Source organism: Globicephala melas, chromosome 6, assembly GCF_963455315.2.
Source record: "Globicephala melas chromosome 6, mGloMel1.2, whole genome shotgun sequence".
NCBI classification, from domain to species: Eukaryota; Metazoa; Chordata; class Mammalia; order Artiodactyla; family Delphinidae; genus Globicephala; species Globicephala melas.
The window spans coordinates 96,865,989-96,889,537 of record NC_083319.1 but is presented as its reverse complement, the minus strand read 5'-3'; the positions used below and the strand labels follow the sequence as shown (position 1 = coordinate 96,889,537).

Genomic DNA, 23,549 nt, shown 5'->3' with positions numbered 1-23,549 from the left:
GGGGAGGGAATTTGCTTTTCTAATACAAGATGTTGTTGATGCTGCAGTCATCAGCACATTTTGAGTCGCACTGCCTTGAAAGATTCCCTGTTTATTTCCATTTTCATCATTGCTGTGTTCTCCATACCTAGTAGCTTAGAACCATTCATTATAATATAACTGAAGAGAGGTAAGTTATAAGAAATTTTGCTCCCTTTAATTGCTTGATTTTGAATTGCATCCTTTGCTCAGTAAGCTACCACTGAACCAAGAATATAAAATAAACCCCTAAATTCTAGTAGTTAGAACATCAAGTATTAAGAATGTGCAGTTTGAATGAGCAAGACATCCTTGGTCCCTCAATGCAGCCCTCAAGTAAAACAGTGCCAGGAACTGTTTTGATTATTATGTCATCATGGCAGTCAGAGCTCATTGCCCACAGAGTTTAGTGCGGTGACATTGGCTGCTGATAGCGTTTTCTCATTAGCCCTTACCTGTAACATGCTTGGAGAATAGAGGGATACTTAAAATGAACTCACCATCTCTTGGTTTGACCAATCTCCATTTAATTGGAATAATTAGTTTTTCCAAAAGTCATACTGATTTAAAGGATATTTTTACTCTTCTGTAGATTTGAAAATTCTCATTGGTGAGGATCCCTTGAAGATATGGCCACTCCCCAGGGCCAGAGAATGACACTCCCCAGCCCCAGGGCCTACCTGACTGTTGGCAAGAGGCCCAGCGTCTACCATGTGGGCCTGTCCATAGCGCAGCTTATAGCATGAAACTGGCTTCTTCCAGAGCAAGTGAGTAAGAGAGGGAGAGCAAGTCATTTTGTCACTTATCTTGGAAGCAGTACCTCTAGGAAGTCAATAAGTCTAGCCCATATTTAAGGGAAGGGGGAATCATACAACAGTGGGGATACAAGAAGATAGGGGCCTTTGGGGGTCACCTTAGAGGCTGCCTCCCATAAGAACACTTTTTTGAAATGCTTTCTACATATACAAAATGAGCCAGTCTCCACAATTTATTCATCATAAAATTTCTCTGGTCAGTCTTAACATCAAACCAGCATACACTGCAATTAGCCTTAATTGTTGGCATGTCACAATACATAGTCCATTTTTCTAATTTGATAATACAGTTGAAATTTTTGATCACTCCACATTTAATTTGTTTTGTTTCTCTTATAAAAATTTTTTGTATAGAAAATTTTTAAAAAGTTTAGAGGACAGTGTTGAACTTAAATGTATACTTTTATAGGTCTTAAGCTCAAAGAAAGTTATTTTTTATTTTGGGATGATTAAATGGTCCTCAGAAACTTACTTGTACTATGTGTTTGCTTATAGAACCTTTCAAGTTTGAGTACATAGTTGAACTTTCAAATAGTAATTTGGCAGAAGTAAAATGGTTAATGTTGACAAATTCACATAGAATATCGTCTCATCAGTATCCAGCATAGATCTCACACTTCATACACCCAGAAGGCCCACTTGAGACCAAGATGTCATGATGAGGTTCCTCCCTCCCCAGTAAGGACCACAGCTCAGCCAGCTGCAGACAGGGCTGATCAACAGGTTCATGCTCTAAAAGCAGAGTTGCATTATCTCATTCAAACTCCCTAGTAAAAATTTCTATTCTAGGTATGCTTCTTACCTTCATCCCAAAGGTACGCAGAAGAAACTAGAGGAGAGTTTTCTGGAAAGACACATCTGGTCCTTCTGTGTGAACTTCAGTCACTCAAAATGGGTATGCTGCCTGTAGAAACATTTCAGCTTGCAAAAAACCTGGCCCAGTATCAGACTTCACTTGAATTCTACACTGGTAGCAGTGAGTGGAGAGGAAAGTCGTGCAGGGACAATATCCTGCAGAGGAACACAGTCTTGCGTGTAAGTGTCTCCTTGGTTTTGCCAAGCCTCAGTTTCCTCTTCAGTAAGAATTAAGTAAAAGAGTGACCTTGGGTTAGGCAAAGTCCTAGATACAACATCAAAAGCACAAGTGATTGGACTTCCCTGGTGGCGCAGTGGTTGAGAGTCCGCCTGCCAATGCAGGGGACACGGGTTTGTGCCCCGGTCCGGGAAGATCCCACATGCCACGGAGCGGCTGGGCCCGTGAGCCATGGCTGCTGCGCCTGCACGTCCGGAGCCTGTGCTCCGCAACGGGAAAGGCCACAACAGTGAGAGGCCAGCGTACCGCAAAAAAAAAAAAAGCACAAGTGATTAAATAAAGATAAGTTGGTCTTCATCAAAATTCAAACATCTTGAACTTCAAAAGACATCATTAATACATGAAAAAACAGGCCATAGAATGGGAGAAAAAAATTTCAAAGCATATATATGATAAATGACTTGTATCTAAAATATATTTTCAAAGCATACTCAATTACCAGAAGAGAAAAATGCAATAAATAATAAACAAATATTTTTGAATAGACATTTCATCAAAGAAGATATATATAGGAGTGACCAAGCACATATATGATTCTCAATATTTTTAGACATTTTAGTAATGCAAGTAAAAAACACAATGAGATCCTAATTCACAATCACTAGAATGACTACATAAAAACACTGGACAATAACAAGTGCTGGAGAAGATGTGGAGAAATTGGAATCCTCATTCATTGCTCAAGGGAATATAAAAAGATGCCACTCTCACTTATTTGAAAATTAACTCCTGAGCATCCATCTAAGAGAGATAAAAATATGTGTGTCTGTACAAAGATTTGTACAGGAATGGTCATAGCAGATCATTTATAACAGCTAAAAAGTGGAAATAACACAAATGCCCATCCATGTTATAACACAGATGAACCTCAGATATAAGTAAATTTTAAAAAGCACAGATTATAAAATTCTATTTATATGAAATATCCACAAAATATAAATATGTAGAGACAGAAAGTACATTAGTGATCACTTAGAATTGGAGTGGGAATGAAGAGTGACTGCAGATGAACACGAGGGATCTTTATGTGGGGGTGGAAATGTTCTAAAGTTGGGTTGTGGTCTTAGTTGTACAACATTACAAATTTACTAGAAGCTATCGAATTGTACACCTAAATTTGGTGACTTTTATGGTATGTATATATGTATACTTATACCATATAATATATAATTTTATGTGTATATATATATGATATATATACATCAATAAAGCTGGTAAAAAAATAAAATACACTGGTAACTTTCAGTGTTGTGGTAAAAAATGCATGGTGTATGGGGCTAGTTAATGAATGGCAGCTATTAGTATCACTATTGTCTTGATTTCTGACTCTTCTTTGTCATCATTTCGACTTCTTAACTACTATGTAAGATTAAGAGACCAAACTTGTATACATACTCAAAAAATGGAGTGATAACTCACCTTTTCCTGCCACATTCTTGTGCCATTTAGATAAAAAAGAAAATGAAGAATATGTAATATCATCACCTACAGATGGGATTATGTCCATAATTTAATTAGACCTTATCAGTATTTGAAATTATTTTCCCTAAATTCTAATCCATGAAGGCACAATCATTTCTGTTAGAAGTCTTCACTTCATAGCGAAACCAAATTATTTAATAGTATTTGCATCAACTGAATCTTAGGAAGCCATTTATATTTTTAAACATTTGCTAGTTTTCTTTTATAGCTCTTGTAAAATATAAAAATAAAATTATTTTAGCTTATAGTCTATAATTAGAGATACCATCAAGAAAAGAGAACAGAAACTGAAATTCTAATAGCAGAATGAATTTTATAGGCCATTAGAAACTTTGAGAGCCACAAATTTTAATTAACATTTTATGTTTGCAAGTTGTTAGAGCCATTGCATTTTGCTGCCCTTCTATGTGTAAGAAGCATATTTTAAATAGTGAATGTAGAAAACAAAATGGGAAGAGCTCCACCAATAATACAAATACTTTGTTTTTCTATATTCTCGAGGGTTTCTGCCAAGTTGTATGCTTGCTTCTTTTTATTACTGGGGGTGGGGTAATCCTCTACTAGAGTGGGGTAAAGCAGTAAGAAAACACAGGTAAAAACCAAATATTTTTTAAAAACAATTTTAACAAAAGTAATGCTAAATATCTAGAATTTTGTTTCATTGCAGAGTTACTTAGCTCCTTTTTAGACTAAGGCTGGGAATCATCACATTCTTTCACATTTCAAAATAGACCATGATAGTGTTGGGTACAGACAAGAAAATTCCCAAGTTCCTGAAAATTACCTTTCTGTTTTAAGTAAATAAACCCTGGAATCATCTATGGTTTTAAGAGGCAAGAAAATACACTGCGTGTACAAAAATTAGAAAATTAAAGCAACAAGAAAATACTATGCAGTGGAGGCAATGGGCAAAATTCAGAACAATGTGAATTTAGGAACTCCTAATGAAAGGAAGGAGGAAGAGGAGGGTGGATATGGGGAAGGTGGTATCTACTTCCTGCTGACACAAGGAGTGCTCTTGAGTTTAGGTCTCAAGCTCCCTTGGGAGATGAAGAAGAGATCCTGAGTCCTTGGATCATTTGGTAACAATGACCTGTGACCACTCCTTTCCCCTGAGCCCCCAATGTCTATTAGATGAAATTGTCCTTCTGGCTAACTCTGCAGTGATGTGTAACTCACCTTCTTTTCTGGGTCTTGTTATTTGTTTTTTTTCTGGACACTTATTGTTCTATCTGTCCAGTGTTCTCTTTTTGGGAGACACTTTCTACCCTGTTCATCTCTGCAATGCCTTCCATCCACATGATCTCTACAGAAGGTGTCACATTCTTAGCTGACGAACCCCTGGTTGATTCATCAGGGATGAGCTTCTGACCTAGGGTTGGATGATCAGGATTCTTCCCTAGGAATCTAAAATGAGACTAAAATGTTTCACTTCCCCACTCCCATCTGATTCATCTCGTGAACAAAAGACATAATCTTAGGTACCCACATTCATTGAAGGAACAAAAAAGCCACCCCACCCAGGAGGATAAGAATAAAGTACACACATATAGGGAAGCAGAGAAAAGAGAAACAATCTCTTTTTGTTTATTTTAGCAAATTCAAGTTGTATTTCTGTAATGTTATTTTGAGAAGACGTATTTCTAATACCAAGATTGTAGTTACATGTCCATTGAGCTCTCCCCCTTGTAGGTAGAGAGTATTCACTTTGTTTAAAACTTAAACTGTGTTCTTTTCATCTAAATATTCAAGCCAGTTTCACGTAGAAGCACACACTTTTCTTTACCGTTGAGATGTTACATAGATTCATAGATTGAAGGACAAAGCTCTCAGAGAAGGATTTTTAGACAAACGCCACCCTTCTCAATGAGAGAGATCATTAAAAAAATCACTGGAGATCAAATCTCTTGGCCTCAGTCAAGTCTTGCCTGCCTGTCCTTGCCAACCTATATGATATGTATTTGACATATATAACTAAGAAATCAGTGTTGTTTAACAGCTAAGATTTTTGGAGTTTTTATACCACAGCATAACCTTACCTGACCTCACTGGCATGAATATTTATTTAGTTTTTATACATTTTTTGACTTTTACTTACATGGAACTTATTTTATTGATGTTTTATATGAGAATATAAATAAAAATAAATTTGCATTTCATCACCACACAATTATACAATGTAATGTTGATTGGTTTTATCTATATATTTATATCTATATCTATATATTTATCTGTATCTGTCTATCTATATCAAGAAGAGTAGTAGGGAATTATGTTGAGATTTTTAGTAACTTCTATGTAAGCATAAGAACTGTTCTTTGAGGGGAAGCAAGAATGGGAGTGAAAAACTGGAAACTGCACTCAATTGCAAGAAATACTAGCCCCAGAACAATTAAAAAGGTTATGTGTATATCTATATCTATATATATAAAGGTTATATATATGGGAAATATAGATATTATTAATATAATATACATAATATATAATAATTAATATGATAATATTGTATAATTTAATGTAATATTACTATTTCATAATATATAATAATTTACTATAATATTAATGTAGTATATATATTATTTTTATGAGAGGGAAAAATATATATATATAAAGGTTATATATATATATTTCTCTCTCATAAAAAACCAAAGGGACAGCACTTTGTGGGTGTAGCACCTCCATGATATGATTTCAAGAGTCTTCTTAACAACTCCTCTATGAGCTCAAGAACAAAACAAAAAATCCCCACTCATTTTTGCTCTAATTCTCGTATACATATATATATCCCTGATCTATACATCTTGTAGATCAAGATCCTGCTAGTCATTCCATTGAACTGTTATATTTTATTTCATTTGGTACTCCATCAATTACACTCTTTCACATTTTCTCCCAACTTCCATCAGAAGTGCACACATACTTTGTTCATGTATCAAACACTGTTGATACCACTTTCATGGACCTAGGAAGGTTTACACCAGCCTTCTTCTTCAGGGATTTCCATGCAGAGGCTGCATTGATAAGGAATACATATTATCAAGAAACACTTGGCTCTGGACAAGATGGTAACAGCCATGTTATGAGATAAAAGGACAGAACTCTGAATTTGGAAGCAGGTCAGAGTGTTATATGACGCTCGTGGCTGCATTTTGATATGTGTATGTACTTGGCTGGATAAAATGTTGAAAGAGACAAAAGAATTTGGCCCACAAGTTGCCTATATACTCCTGACCATAAATAAGTTCTTATAACTTAGTTTGTATCAGAAAGCAACCTCCACAACATTAACATCGGTCACGGTCAGGTAGCATAACAAAAAGATGAAATCATGATATTGGAAACATTTAAAAAAACATGGAGCTGCTTACTTCATGAAATGTTGGGAAATTACAAGTGTTTTAAAAATGGCTTTATTGGGCTTCCCTGGTGGTGCAGTGGTTGAGAGTCCGCCTGCCGATGCAGGGGACACGGGTTCGTGCCCCGGTCCGGGAAGATCCCACATGCCGCGGATCGGCTGGGCCCGTGAGCCATGGCTGCTGAGCCTGCACATCTGGAGCCTGTGCTCTGCAACGGGAGAGTCCACAACAGTGAGAGGCCCGCGTACCGCAAAAAAAAAAAAAAAGGCTTTATTGATGCACAAGTGTTATGTTAGACCTCATAATAAGGTCTTCTATGAGGTGAATATTTTTATAACTGATAAATTTGAGGAGAAACCAGCAGGAAGGGTAGGGAGTCTTCTTTAGTGAGGGGTCCAGTCACACCAGCACCGCGTAACAGAGAAAAGCAGCACACAGCCATTCTGTACTCCACAGAGAGAACAAGAGAGGGAGAAATAGAGCATACACATCAACGAAAATGCAACAAATGGATAGAATAAACCGGAGTCTGAAAAGTAATAGTAAATATGGTGTGAAAATATGAATGAAACTTACTGTTAAGATTCCTGGGAAAATCACAGAAACCCTTCAGGGGACCTTAAGCTCTGATGTGTAAAACGGCAACTATATGCTCAAAGTACCAAAACAAATTGTGAACTTATCACTTCAGAAATCAATCAGATCAAAAGGAAAATTCAACACTGGGGGCATAATGAGACAAATTCTAATTTACTTGACAGAAAAGGAGGATCACTTTAAATCACCATGTGGCTAACAGGATTTTAAAATGGGCCAAACAGGCTAGAGAAGAACATTTCAGTAGGAGAAAAATTCCTTAATACACTATCTTATCTATCTTATATAAGCAAGCTCTGGCAACTTTTTAAATATAATAATTTTCTTGAAGTATAACTAACCATAATGGGTTGAATAGTGTCCCCTCAAAATTCATGTCCTCCCAGAACCTCAGAATGTGATGTATTTGGCAATGGGGTATTTGCAGATGTAATTAAGGTAAGGATTATGATGAGATCCTATTAGGTGAGAGTGGTCTCTAAATCAAATGAGATTGTCCTTATAAGAAACAGAAAAGAACACACACAGAGACGCAAAGGAGAACACCATTGGAGACGGAGGCAGAGATTTGAGTGATCAATCCAGTAAATGCCAAGGATTGCCAGCAACCACCAGAAACTAGGGGAAAGGTATGGAACAGATAGTCCCTCAGAGCCTCCAGAAGGAACTAACCTTGCCCAAACCTTGATTTTTTGACTTCTGGCCTTCCAGAACTGTAGGGAGAAAACAATTCTGTTGTTTTAAGCCACCAAGTTTGTGAAAATTTGTTTTGGCAGCCCCTAGGAAACTAATAGAGATTCTGGGAACTAAGGTGCCATAGTAACAGATACCTAAAAATGTGGAAGTGGCTTTGAATTTGGGTAATGAGTAAAGGCTAGGAGAATTTAGAGGTTGGTGATTGGAAAAGCCTCGATCATCTTGATGAGAAAGTAGAAATATGTTGTCAAAGGTGATTTTGATGAGAGCTCAGAGAGAAGTCAAAAGCATTGTGAGGAAAGTGTCTCATCATGAACATCCCATTGTTCATGAACAGAATCTTGACATAAATATATAAATATAAATCTCTCTGGTGAGACTTTAAAAGGAAATGAGGAACATTGTATTGGAAATTGGAGAAAAGGTATTTTTTGTTATAAAGTGGCAGAAAACTTGGCTGAATTGTATTCTTTCATTCTGGGTGGAAAATAGAACTTACACGCAATAAACTTGGATATGGAGCTGAAGAGATTTCCAAGCAAAGCTCCTTCCTGCTGATAGTAAAATGCCTGAGGAAAGAGAGAAACTGAACAAGGAACTACTAGGCAAAAAGGAACCAGCCCTTGATTATTTGGAGTGTTTCAAGCCAATCCAGATTACAAAGTATGAAGAAACGAGGAAATTCATTTTTTGGGGGAAGTGTGCTGGGGAGAGAGGGCCAAGGTGTGGCTGGAAAATGTGTTGCAGAAGAGATTATGTAGGTGACTCCTGGGTCCACTCAACCATCTCAGCAGAAGCCTGGAATAGAGATGGGGTTATACAGGAAGATTCAGTGAAGAACTCTTTTGCCTAATGGAGTAGACCCCCTTGACATGCACCAAAGACCAATGGGGTTTTTGAGAATGTTACATCAGCAGAAACACTGCCAGCTTAGACTGAAGGGAACAGAGACAGGAAGTAATGAAGGGAAGCTATTAAACTCCTGAGATTTTACAAACAGGACGTGGGACTGATAGAACTACTTGGTTACAAACATGGGCTGCCCTTCAGGAAAAAGGATGAACAGTTCCAAAGACAGAGTGTGGGCATGGAAGTAGAGCCCAGAGACACAGGCTTAGGGCCAGGGGCCAACAAGGCCACCACCATGGGCCCAAAGGACAGGGCATCAAGCCACAGAGAATCTTCATTGAAACCTAATGGGATTTGTCCTGCTGGGCTTAGAGTTGCTTGGTGACCCCTTTCCATTCCTAGATGAAAACGAGAATGTCTCTTCTGTACCTGTACCGCCACTCTATTCTGGAGGAGAAAGTGTTACCAAGTCTAAGACCATACTGCTCGCTGCACAACAGGCCAATAATCAAGAGACGGGTTGTAGGGTCAAGGAATATGACTTTATTTGGAAAGCCAGCAGACCGAGAAGATGGTGGGCTTGTGCCCCAAAGAACCATCTTGCCTGAGTTAGAATTCAGGCTCCTTTTATACTAAAAGGGGAGAGAGTAAAGTCAAACACTTCCTAGTTTCCATCAGCCTCTGGAGGGGATGTGTTAATATTTTCCTCCCTGCAGTCATTCACAGGTGGGCCTGATCAGGATATTTCCTGTGAGCTAAACAAAGGTATTTTAGCTTAATGCTCATTACCTGGAAAGCAGGGTTCCCAGAGATGGGCCATTATGTATAATTTAAGCTTATAGTGATTAACTTGTAACACAATACAAAAGATTCTTTCATATTACAAAAGGTTGTTTTCTAGTTTAATAGGTCCACAGATGGGGAGACAGTTTTTCCAGGCATGGACCATACTACCCAGAGTCTCACCCATGCCTGATTTAGATGATGAGATTTGGGACCTTTTATGTTGATGATATTTAGTTGAGAGTTTGAGCTTAGAGTTGATGCTGGAATGGGTTAAGGTTTTGGGGGATATTAGAATGGGGTGAATGTACTGGGCACATGAGAGGGATGTGAATGTTTACTATCAGGTAGGAGCCGTTACACTTTATTGCTCCTTTACTCAGAGTTTTACTAAATGTTTTTGTTTATTTTTTATGTGAACTTTCAAATTGGCTTGTCTAAAGCACCTCACCACTCACCAAAACAAAAATGAAAACAAAAACTGTTGTTATTTTAATTGGGATCACATTAAATGTATACATTAATTTATGAATAACTAATATCTTAATGATACTAGGTCTACTTAAAACCTATTGTTTAAGACATATTTACCTGGCTAATTTATTATTGATTTCCTCTTCCCTTCTATCCATATAGTTCTTTCTTTCTTTTTTTTTTATTTATGGATCTTTGCTTTATTCAGTTTGTCAAATAAGAGTTGACAAAGCAATAAAGAGGCATGGACATGTATACACTACCAAACGTAAGGTAGATAGCTAGTGGGAAGCAGCCGCATAGCACAGGGAGATCAGCTCGGTGCTGTGTGACCGCCTGGAGGGGTGGGATAGGGAGGGTGGGAGGGAGGGTGACGCAAGCGGGAAGAGATATGGGAACATATGTATATATATAACTGATTCATTTTGTTGTGAAGCTGAAACTAACATACCATTGTAAAGCAATTATGCTCCAATAAAGATGTTTAAAAAAAAAAAAATCCAAAAAAAAAAAAAAAAAAGAGTTGAAAAAATTATTGCTTTCCACCCCCCAAAAAGTAGTCACAGAAGCACATCGCTTATTTGAAAAAAGTTTCCTAAGTTACAAAATTTAATCATAAGGATCAAACAGTGGTTATTGGTCAAACCAATCGACATCAATAGCTTTGAAGTGTGCAGAAGATAGTTTTAAAATAAAGGGGACAAATATCAATCAAATTCTTATAACTGTTCAAGATCTAAACAAATGTGATTCTGGAAGTTGAATACAAAAGGCTAAGAGAATGATAGTGCAGTCATCAATAAGTAAACCAAAGACATAATTTTCTAAATCATTTTTAAACAGAATAAATTCTAGTTTTAAAAAAAGTTTAAAGCTACATAAAACTCAAAGTAATCTGTTTTCTACCTGAGATCAAAACAAGTTTCTTTTTTCCTATCTAAACATAATTCTTGGCATTGAGATAAATCTGAATTCATGTGATATACTTTGTCAAACTTTTCAAAAAAATTTTAAGCCCTGCTGTAGAAAGAAATTCTCATATATACATATTTACATATTTTTTCTTCAAAGACTAATGACACATTTATGAGGTTAATAGGCCTGTAATGCGACCATGATACTATTTTTAAAAATTAATTTATTTTGGCTGTGCTGGGTCTTCATTGCTACATGTGGGCTTTCTCTAGTTGTGGTGAGCGGGGGCTACTCTTCATTGCGGTGCGCAGGCTTCTCATTGCGGTGGCTTCTCTTGTTGCAGAGCACGGGCTCTAGGCACGCGGGTTTCAGTAGTTGTGGTGCGTGGGCTCAGTAGCTGTGGCTCGCGGGCTCTAGAGTACAGGCTCAGTAGTTGTGGCTCATGGGCTTAGTTGCTCCACGGCATGTGGGGTCTTCCCAGACCAGGGCTTGAACCCTTGTCCCCTGCTTTGGCAGGTGGATTCTTAACCACTGTGCCACCAGGGAAGTCCAAATCATAGTACTAATAATATGAAAATAAAAAGCCATTCATTTATACATGTGTTCCTATATGGTGCAAAATGAAATGGGATCATAGAATTTATGCACATAAATGAATCACCAAGAGTTCAGAAATTAAGCTCACTTTAAGAAAACTCATTCAATTCTTTTTTGAAGCAGAGGTTGCAAAGTTGTGATGTATAACAAAAATATTGTGTATACAGACTCCAAAACCAAGCATTGACCTAAATTGGCAATAACTGCAACTTAAATAGAAATTAAACCCAACTAGATCTTCACTGTGGTTATGCAACTTTGGGCTTTAGGGTCTGCAGATTTTACTGAGGTAACAACCTCTTATCTCTTGGCTCTCCTCCTTGTGCCTGCCCCCAATGCCCCCAGCTTCCTTTTACATGGCTGTGTTTGGCAATGCTTCCAAATTTTGAAAGCAGAAGAACCTGCTAAGTAAATGGAGAGAATGAAAAACAACACCATATATGATATATGGATACCAACCTAAGAGTATGGACTGAGAAAGAAAATACTAGAGGGAAAACTAAGCAGCAGTCTACCCTCAAGGGAAAAAGAGAAAATAAAAGAATAGAGGGGCTGTTACTCCTAGATCTTCTTCCACATCATCTCCCGATTAGAAGAGTGTGGAAACAAAATTTCAAACTCTGGAAAGGTAATGACTTTGAAGGAGGAGCTAGGGAAGTGAATAAATGATAAAGAAGTACAGCAGTAGCTTTAGCTGTCAATGAGTTTCTTTGCTCTGGCATTGGCATTGTCAATACGACCTTTGTTGGTGTCAGCCTTTCCTGTGATCCGTTCTGTTTGTCGATTTTGAGCCTCAATCTCATTGCCCATGTCCAGGGCCATGTTTTTTAGATTTCCTAGGATACTGCCCACTTGATTCAGGTTCTCTTCCATTTCGTCTTCCCTGGCATCATTTGTTAATACTATTACATGGGCATATATAAAGGCCACAGCACTAGTTTAGTTCTGTTAAAGTCTTCTCTGCTTCTCTCATGTCTTTGTTTATTTGGTCCATGCCTTCTTCTATGTGTTTTAGTTGTTCCCCTTGTTCATCCAGCATAGTGATAGTCTTGATTCGTGCATCCTGAGACTCAATGTCTAAACCCAGGATTCTCCTTGTACTTTCCAGAGACTCATCAGTAACCTGGTTAGCCCTCAGCTGAATTTCTTCTGCCGACAGATTATCCATGATGAATTAAAACTCTTGATAGGGCTTCCCAGGTGGCGCAGTAGTTGAGAGTCCACCTGCCGATGCAGGGGACACGGATTCGTGCCCCGGTCCGGGAAGATCCCACACGCCGCGGAGCGGCTGGACCCGTGAGCCATGGCCGCTGAGCCTACGCGTCCGGAGCCTGTGCTCCGCAACGGGAGAGGCCACAACAGTCAGAGGCCCGCATACTGCAAAAATAAATAAATAAATAAATAAATAAATAAATAAATAAACTTATAAAAGCAGAGTAAAATCTCTACTAGTTTCACAATCTTTAGGAAAAAAAACATTTCCCTGTGCCCTCCATCCTGGTGAAGGTGAACAGACCCAGAAAATAAAACAGACTGGGAAGAAAGTTCTAGAGAGCGGTGAATTGACACTGAGGAACACAACTGTGTTTCACTTGGACATATTTTGTGCTTTTGTCAGAAGGCATCTTCCGAGGGACAGAGAAGTTGGGAGAGATTCTTACACTTAGCAAAATGCCTTTCAGATTCATCCATGTTATTATGTGAATCAACAACTCATTGTTTCTTATTTCTGAGCAGTATTCCATTGTACAGGTGGACCACAGTTTTTTTAGTTTCTCATCTGTTCAAGGATACGTATAGCTGATTCACTTTGTTATACAGCAGAAAGTTTTTGGCAGAAAGTTTCCAGTTTTTGGCAACTATAAGCAGTCATGTACAGGCCATTTTTGTGTGAATATAATTTTTCAATTAACTTGAGTAAAGCACAGACATGAGATTACTGGGTTGTAACATAAGCATATGTTTAACTTTACAAGAAGCTTTACACTTTACACTTTAAACTTTACACTTCCAAAGTGGCTCTGCCATTTTTGATTCACATCAGCAGTGAAGGAGAATTCCTGTTCTGCATACTCACCAGTATTTAGTGTCATCATTTTATTGTTTTAATTTTACTAATTCTAACTGTGGTATCTCATTCTGATTTTAATTTGCATTTCCCTAAAACCAGTGATGTTGAGTTCTCTGTTGTGTTCCGTTGATATTTTTATTCCAGGCTGGTTAGGGTGGTGCTTGGGATGGAGGTTGGATGATCGTTGAATCCTCTGATTATTTAATTAAACCTCAGTTTTAAGCAGTCACTCTGAATCTGGGTCTTGGGAGATGGACCTCATTCATGTTCTTGCCCCTCCTCCAGGTTCCGTGGATTTCCATCAGCCCCCTCCCCTATGGTTTGGCCACTCTTCCCTCTGAAGATTGAGGCTTTTATTCATTTGGAAAGATAGGGGAGATGGATCTGGGTAGATTTTCAGTGGTGGCCTCCATTGTTCTTCCCCAGCTCCCCAAACTGCACATTTAACTGATCTTCCTCCTTTAAATTAAGATCTTTGTTCTTTAGGATAAATAAGGAGGGAGGGGTCTGGGTGGGGTTTTGGCAGTGGCTGCTGTTCCCTCACCAGCCAGTACCTTTCTCAGCATTCTCCCCATCTTCCCTGTGGTTGTCTGGTGGGGTTTCTAGAGGGAAAAGACTGCAAGATGGCAAAATCCCACCCTCATATCAGAGGCTTCACACTCTCAATATAGCCCATGCTTCAACAATTTGTTTAAAATGTCTTGTTTAACATTTCTACCTATTTATATGTTATTTGGCAACTTCTGTCTCAGGTAAGCAAATGTTCTGGTGCTGTTCTCCCTACAGATTCTCATTGATCAGCTGTGTCCTCAGTTCTCTTATAGTCTCATGAAAATTAGTTAGTTATAGCTTTTTTCTTGTTTTAAGGATGGGGGCAATCCTCTTTCTAACTCCTTACATCACCAATCTAAAACTGAAGTCCAGTTTTCAAATTTTGAAGCTGTTGGCTGATAGACTAAGCTACAAATCTTTAAAGGGCAAAAATGAGTCTCTCTTAAACCCATCTTTTGTGTTTTATTTTAAATAATGTACTTTTAAATTCTAGAATATCTACTTTAGGGCTATGTTGTTTGGAGGATCTAACAATCTGTCAATTGAAAGCTATTGAGGACCCAGCCTTAGAAAGAAGGATGAGGGAGAGGTAAATGAAATCTTACCCAAACTGAAATTTACTAATTGGATGGAAGCAACAAGCCACTTATGGTTTCTGTCTAATAGAAGAAATGGATATGTAATAAAAGGTACCATCTAGATCCTCAAAGGTTCTTTTATCCAAAATCTGTGACATGCGATTAAATGTTACAAGACATGCAACAAGGTAACATGGTGTGGCTAAACCCACAAGAAAAGAAGAACAGATAGTAGAAAAGTTCAATGGATGATCCAAAAAGTAACCTTAGCAGACAGGACCTCTAAGTAATCATGATTAATATGCTAAAAAAATAGAGAAAAAGACACAAAAATGATTGAATGGATGATTTTATCAAAGAATTTAGACATTCTATAGAAGTAAAACCCATAACTTAAAATTGAAAAATGTGATATCTAAAATTAAGAACAAAATGGATAGCTTTAAGAACAGATTGAATAGAACAGGATTACTGAACTATTCAATAGAAAATGCCCAAAGTATGGCATTTCTTGAAATGAATTCAGGAGAAATTTTTTTTTATTTTATTAAGCCAAATGATAACTCTTTTTAAAAAGTCTGAAATGCCTATCATGAAACGTGATGATAATTACATCTAAAACTTTTATCTATTTCGTAGTAAATATTATGATTAAGGTAATCCACAAACCCATACTGACAGTGTTAAATTAGTTATAAGTAAAAATATGATTGAAGAATCATTTAGCTCACAAAACCTTAAAAACAGCAATAATATAATATAAAAAATTACACTTGATAGAAATAATCAGCACAAAATAATATTGATGACAGGTAAGATTTACATGATAAGATTTTAATTTGGTAAAATGTTGATAAATAATTAAAAAAAAATTTTTTTTTCTGGTACGCGGGCCTCTCACTGTTGTGACCTCTCCTGCTGCGGAGCACAGGCTCCGGACGCGCAGGCTCAGCGGCCATGGCTCACGGGCCCAGCCGCTCCGGGGCACGTGGGATCTTCCCCGACCAGGGCACGAACCCGCGTCCCCTGCATCAGCAGGCAGACTCTCAACCACTGCGCCACCAGGGAAGCCCAATAATTAAAAATTTTGAAAATGTTTAAAATCTTTTAAAATTAAATTAAATTTATTTTTTATTTTTTAAACATCTTTATTGGAGTATAATTGCTTTACAATGGTATGTTAGTTTCTGCTGTATAACAAAGTGAATCAGCTATACGTATACATATATCCCCATATCTCCTCCCTCTTGCATCTCCCTCCCACCCTCCCTATCCCACCCCTCTAGGTGGACACAAAGCACCAAGCTAATCTTAAATAATTTCACTTAGTTAACAACTACAGACAAAACAAAATGCACATTGACATAAGATAGACTTAGTAAACTTTGGTCAGGAAATTAAATTTTTTTCTATAATAGTACTTCACTAAGGAATTGGAACCAGTGAAATTACTTTTAATGCAGTTTTTTAAATGCAGAAATTAGATTTTATCTACAGTGGAAATACATTTAAGGAAGACAATATTAATTGAATATTTTAAATGAAATAAAATGTAAATTGTGATACGATTTTGACTAAAGTTTTGTATTCTTTTGATAAATGTGAAAGTAGTGGGGTCAAAATATGAATTGCATGAAGATGACAGGAGCAAAGCTACGGAATCAAGATACCTTATAATATCAGGTTTTCTAATCTTTGCCTTGAATTTTGGAAGGCTTTCATCCTTCTCTGAGAAGGAAACAAACAGACAGTTCACTTACTTTTGAACCCTAGCTCTGAGGACAGGAAAGCCACTTTATTTCAGAAAAAACAACAACAACAATACACTTTTCCAATTTCCTTTTCCTTTAACAATCTTTTAAACTCTCAAATGATTTAAATAATTTCTTCTAATGTCAATAAGTTACTGTGAAATGGCCTCAATTCCAAAACTTCTGTATATTTCTCTAAGTTTGAGGAAATCTAGATGTATATTTTGGGGCTTCCCTGGTGACGCAGTGGTTGAGAGTCCGCCTGCCAATGCAGGGGACACAGGTTCGTGCCCTGGTCCAGGGAGATCCCACATGCCGCGGAGCAGCTGGGCCCGTGAGCCATGGCCGCTGAGCCTGCGCGTCCAGAGCCTGTGCTCCGCAATGGGAGAGGCCACAACAGTGAGAGGCCCGTGTACCGCAAAAAAAAAAAAAAAAAAATTGCAAATTTTGTTGACATAATTTAGGGCAAAGACAAAGGAAAATGAAATCCAGAGACTGGAATTTTGATTTTAGCTATATCATCTTAGGTTAGTCTCTTAAACACACTGGCTAATCTTTTTTATCTGACTAATAAAGGAATTAGAGCAGACTCAGTTTGCAAACTCAAATAATTTCAAGTTTCAGGCAGATAAAATCAGCAATTGATAGTGATTTGACAACCAAGGTGAATTTTCACAAACATAGAAAAAGCCAACTTCTATACCTGTTAGGAGTCAGAATGGTGACTGGGGTTACCCTGGTGCTTGCATAGTCAAAATGCATTTAGAAGTGTGTGTCTTTGTGTGTGTGTAACTAATTAAGATATCTTCAGGGGCATAGCATTTTATGATAAAATCCTCTTTAGAATAAATTTAAGGTTTAAAATTCTATGATTTTTGTAATGTTATCTCTAATTTGAACATCATAATCAGAGGAGCTTTTCAGCTGATTTCTCTTGTTTCAAATTTCATAACACTCAGTATTTTAAGATTTTCCTCTTTCATGGAAATGATAAACAGCAAACAGATATTAGAGGAGTTTTGGAACAGCTGTATGCAAAATCAAGCTGCCTCTTTATCTAGAAAAAAATCAGGACCAATGTGAATACTGCTATGCCTGATTTTATTTCATTCTCTAGGAATGAATTTTTAATGGCTTTATTAAGATATAATTCACATACCATAACAGCTCTGTTAAGATATAATTAATATACCATAAAATTCCCCCATTTAAAGTACAAACTCAATCTTTTTTAGTGTAGCATCAGAGCTGTGCAATCATAACTACTGCCTCATGTTAGAATATTTTCATCACCCCCCCCCAAAAAATACCCATATCCACAAGCAGTCATTCTCCATGCCCCACCCCTACTACCGCCTAGCATCTGGCAAACACTAATCTACTTTCTGTATCTATAGATTTGCCTATTCTGGAAATTTCATATAAATGTAATAATATGGTAGGTGGCATTGTGTGTCTAGTTTCTTTCACTCGGCATAATGTGTTCAAGGTCCACCTACGTTGTTGCCTGTATCAGTATTTAATTCCTTTTAATTGTAGAATGATATTCCTCTGTATGGGTATATCACATTTTATTTATTCATTGATCAGTTTATGTTTCCACATTAGTTATATGGGTAATGCTGCTATAAACATTCATGTACAAGTTTTTGTATGGATGTATGTTTTCATTTCTCTTGGGCATATGCCTAAGTGTAAAATCACTAAGTCACAGAGTAACTCTATGCTTAACATTTGAAGAAACTGTCAGACTCTTTACCAAAGTGGCTATACAATTTCACAATCAAACCAGCAATATATTGGCTTGGGATTTCTCCACATCCTTGCCAACACTTGCTTTTTTAAACATATTTATTGCAGTATAACTGCTTTACAGTGGTGTGTTAGTTTCTGCTTTATAACAAAGTGAATCAGCTATACATATACATATATCCCCGTACCTCCTCCCTTTTGCCTCTCCCTCCCACCCTCCCTATCCCACCCCTCTAGCGGATCACAAAGCACCGAGCTGATCTCCCTGTGCTATGTGGCTGCTTCCCACTAGCTATCTGTTTTACATTTGGTAGTGTATATATGTCCATGCCACTCTCTCACTTGGTCCCAATTTACCCTTCCACCTCCCCGTGTCCTCAAGTCCATTCTCTATGCCTGTATCTTTATTCCTATCCTGCCCATAGGTTCTTCAGAAACTTTTTTTTTTTAGATTCCATATATATGTGTTAGCATACGGTATTTGTTTTTCTCTTTCTGACTTACTTCATTCTGTATGACAGACTCTAGGTCCATCCACCTCACTACAAATAACTCAAATTCGTTTCTTTTCATGGCTGAGTAATATTCCATTGTATATTAGTGCCACATTTTCTTTATCCATTCATCTGTCAGTGGACACTTAGGTTGCTTCCATGTCCTGGCTATTGTAAATAGAGCTGCAATGAACATTGTGGTATATGACTCTTTTTTATTTTTATGTTTTTTTATGACTCTTTTTGAATTATGGTTTTCTCAGGGTATATGCCCAGTAGTGGGATCGCTGGGTCGTATGGTAGTTCTATTTTTAGTTTTTCAAGGAACCTCCATGCTGTTCTCCATAGTGGCTGTATCAATTTACATTCCCACCAACAGTGCAAGAGATTCCCTTTTCTCCACACCCTCTCCAGCATTTATTGTTTGTAGATTTTTTGATGATGGCCATTCTGACTGGTGTGAGGTGATACTTCACTGTAGGTTTTTTTTGTTGTTTGTTTGTTTGTTTGCAGTATGCGGGCCTCTCACCGTTGTGGCCTTTCCCGCTGCGGAGCAGAGGCTCCGACGCGCAGGCTCAGCGGCCATGGCTCACGGGCCCAGCCACTCCGCGGCATGTGGGATCTTCCCGGACTGGGGCATGAACCCATGTCCCCTGAATCGGCAGGCGGACTCTCAACCACTGTGCCACCAGGGAAGCCCTCTCATTGTAGTTTTGATTTGCATTTCTCTAATGGATAGTGATGTAGAGCATCCTTTCATGTGTTTGTTGGCAATCTGTATGTCTTCTTTGGAGAAATGTCTATTTAGGTCTTCTACCCATTTTTGGATTGGGTTTTTTGCTTTTTTTGATATTGAGCTGCATGAGCTGCTTGTAAATTTTGGAGATTAATCCTTTGTCAGTTGCTTCATTTGCAAATACTTTCCCCCATTCTGAGGGTTGTCTTTTCATCTTGTTTATGGTTTCCTTTGCTGTGCAAAAGCTTTTAAGCTTCATTAGGTCCCATTTGTTTATTTTTGTTTTTATTTCCATTTCTCTAGGAAGTAGGTCAAAAAGGATCTTGCTGTGATTTATGTCATAGAGTGTTCTGCCTGTGTTTTCCTCTAAGAGTTTTATAGTGTCTGGCTTTACATTTAGGTCTTTAATCCATTTTGAGTTTATTTTTTTGTAGGGTGTTAGGGAGTGTTCTAATTTAATTCTTTTCCATGTAGCTGTCCAGTTTTCCCAGCACCACGTATTGAAGAGGCTGTCTTTTCGCCACTGTATATTCTTGCCTCCTTTATCAAAGATAAGGTGACCATATGTGTGTGGGTTTATCGCTGGGCTTTCTATCCTGTTCCATTGATCTATCTTTCTGTTTTTGTGCCAGTACCAAACTGTTCTGATTACTGTAGCTCTGTAGTATAATCTGAAGTCAGGGAGCCTGATTCTTCCAGCTCCGTTTTTCGTTCTCAAGATTGCTTAGGCTATTCGGGGTCTTTTGTGTTTCCATACAAATTGCAAAATGTTTTGTTCTAGTTCTGTGAAAAATGCCAGTGGTAATTTGATAGGGATTGCATTGAATCTGTAGATTGCTTTGGGTAGTAGAGTCATTTTCATAATGTTCATTCTTCCTATCCAAGAATATGGTATGTCCTTCCATCTGTTTGTATCATCTTTAATTTCTTTCATCAGTGTCTTTCAGTTTTCTGAATACAGGTCTTTTGTCTCCTTAGGTAGGTTTATTCCTAAATATTTTATTCTTTTCATTGCAATGGTAAATGTGAGTGTTTCCTTAATTTCTCTTTCTGATTTTTCATCTTGAGTGTATAGGAATGCAAGAGATTTCTGTGCATTAATTTTCTGTCCTGCTACTTTACCAAAATCGTTGATTAGCTCTAGTATTCTGGTAGCATCTTTAGGATTCTCTATGTATAGTATCATATCATCTGCAAACAGTGACAGCTTTACTTCTTCTTTTCCGATTTGGATTCCTTTTATTTCTTTTTCTTTTCTGATTGCTGTGGCTAAAACTTCCAAAACTATGTTGAATAATAGTGATGAGAGTGGACAACCTTGTCTTGTTACTGATCTTAGGAAATGGTTTCAGTTTTTCACCATTGAGAACAATGTTGGCTGTGGTTTTGTCATATATGGCCTTTATTATGTTGAGGTAAGTTCCCTCTGTGCCTACTTTCTGCAGGGTTTTTATCATAAACGGGTGTTGAATTTTGTTGAAAGCTTTTTCTGCATCTATTGAGATGATCATATGGTTTTTCTCCTTCAGTTTGTCAAAATGGTGTGTCACATTGATTGATTTGCATATATTGAACATTCCTTGCATTCCTGGGATAACCCCGCTTGATCATGTTTTATGATCCTTTTAATGTGCTGTTGGATTCTGTGTACTAGTATTTTGTTGAGGATTTTTGCATATATGTTCATTAGTGATATTGGACTGTAGTTTTCTTTTTTTGGACATCTTTTCTGTTTTGGTGTCTGGGTAATGGTGGCCTGGTAGAATGAGTTTGGGAGTGTTCTGCCCTCAGCTATATTTTGGAAGAGTTTGAGAAGGATAGGTTTTAGTTCTTCTCTAAATGTTTGATAGAATTCGCCTGTGAAGCCATCTGGTCCTGGGCTTTTGTTTGTTGGAAGATTTTTAATCACAGTCTCAATCTCAGTGTTTGTGATTGGTCTGTGTATATTTTCTATTTCTTCCTCGTTCAGTCTCAGAATGCTTTTTGTAAGAATTTGTCCATTTCTTCCTGGTTGTCCGTTTTATTGGCCTATAGTTGCTTGTAGTAATCTCTCATGATCCTTTGTATTTCTTCAATGTCAGTTGTTACTTCTCCTTTTTCATTTCTACTTCTTTTGTTTTGAGTCTTCTCCCTTTTGTTTCTTGATGAGTCTGGCTAATGTTTTCACCAATTTTGTTTATCTTCTCAAAGAACCAGCTTTAATTTTATTGATATTTGCTATTGTTTCCTTCATTTCTTTTACATTTATTTCTGATCTGATCGTTATGATTTCTTTCCTTCTGCTAACTTTGGGGATTTTTTGTTCTTCTTTTTCTAATTGCTTTAGGAGTAAGGTTATCTTGTTTATTTGAGATGTTTGTTGTTTCCTGAGGTAGGAGTGTATTGCTATAAACTTCCCTCTTAGAACTGTTTTGCTGCATCCCATGGGTTTTGGGTCATTGTGTTATCATTGTCATTTGTTTCTAGGTATTTTTTGATTTCCTCTTTGATTTCTTCAGTGATCTCTTGGTTATTTAGTAGTGTATCGTTTAGCCTCCCTGTATTTGTATTTTTTACAGAATTTTTCCTGCAATTGATATGTAGTCTCCTAGCATTGTGGTCAGAAAAGATACTTGATAAGATTTCAGTTTTCTTAAATTTACCTAGGCTTGATTTGTGACCCAAGATATGATCTATCCTGGAGAATGTTCCATGAGCACTAGAGAGGAAAGTGTGTTCTATTGTTTTCAGATAGAATGTCCTATAATTATCAATTAAGTCCATCTTGTTTAATGTATCATTTAAAGTTGTGTTTCATTATTTATTTTCATTTTGGATGATCTGTCCATTGGTGAAAGTGGGGTGTTAAAGTCCCCTAGTATGATTGTGTTACTGTCAATTTCCCCTTTTATGGCTGTTAGCATTTGCCTTATGTACTATGTTGGGTGCGTAAATATTTACAGTTGTTATATCTTCTTCCTGGATTGATCCCTTGATCATTATGTAGTGTGCTTCTTTGTCTCTTGTAATAGTCTTTGTTTTAAAGTCTATTTTGTCTGATATGAGAATTGCTACTCCAGCTTTCTTTTGATTTCTATTTGCACGGAATATATTTTTCCATCCCATCACATTCAGTCTGTATGTGTCCCTAGGTCTGAAGTGAGTCTCTTATAGACAGCATATATAGGGTCTTGTTTTTGTATCCATTCAGCCAGTCTGTGTCTTTTGGTTGGAGCATTTAATCCATTTACATTTAAGGTAATAATCGGTATGTATGTTCCTATTAACATTTTCTTAATTGTTTTGGGTTTGTTATTGTAGTTCTTTTCCTTCTCTTGTGTTTCTTGCCTAGAGAAGTTCCTTTAGCATTTGTTGTAAAGCTGGTTTGGTGGTGCTGAACTCTCTCAGCTTTTGCTTGACTGTAAAGGTTTTAATTTCTCCATCAAGTCTGAATGAGATCCTGCTGGATAGAGTAATCTTGGTTGCAGGTTTTTCCCTTTCATCACTTTAAACATGTCTGCAACTCCATTCTGACTTGCAGAGTTTCTACTGAAAGATCAGCTGTTAACCTTATAGGGATTCCCTTTTATGTTATTTTTTGTTTTTCCCTTGCTCCTTTTAATATTTTTTCTTTGTGTTTAATTTTTGATAGCTTGATTAATATGTGTCTTGGTGTGTTTCTCCTTGGATTTTTCCTGTATGGAACTCTCTGCACTTCCTGGACTTGATTAACTATTTACTTTCCCATATTAGGGAAGTTTCCAACTATAAGCTCTTCAGATATTTTCTCAGTCCCTTTTTTTTTCCTCTTTATCTTCTGGGACCCCTATAATTCGAATGTTGGTGCGTTTAATGTTGTCCCAGAGGTCTCTGAGACTTTCCTCAGTTCTTTTCTTTTTTTTTTTTTTTATTATGCTCTGCAGTAGTTGTTTCCACTATTTTATCTTCCAGGTCACTTATC

At 37.3% G+C, this 23,549-nt stretch overlaps 1 pseudogene; it reads right to left on the bottom strand.

The window, feature by feature from the left end:
• Positions 1 to 12,339: 12,339 nt before the first annotated feature.
• Positions 12,340 to 12,843, bottom strand: LOC115840057 (synaptosomal-associated protein 23 pseudogene; annotated as a pseudogene).
• Positions 12,844 to 23,549: the final 10,706 nt, after the last annotated feature.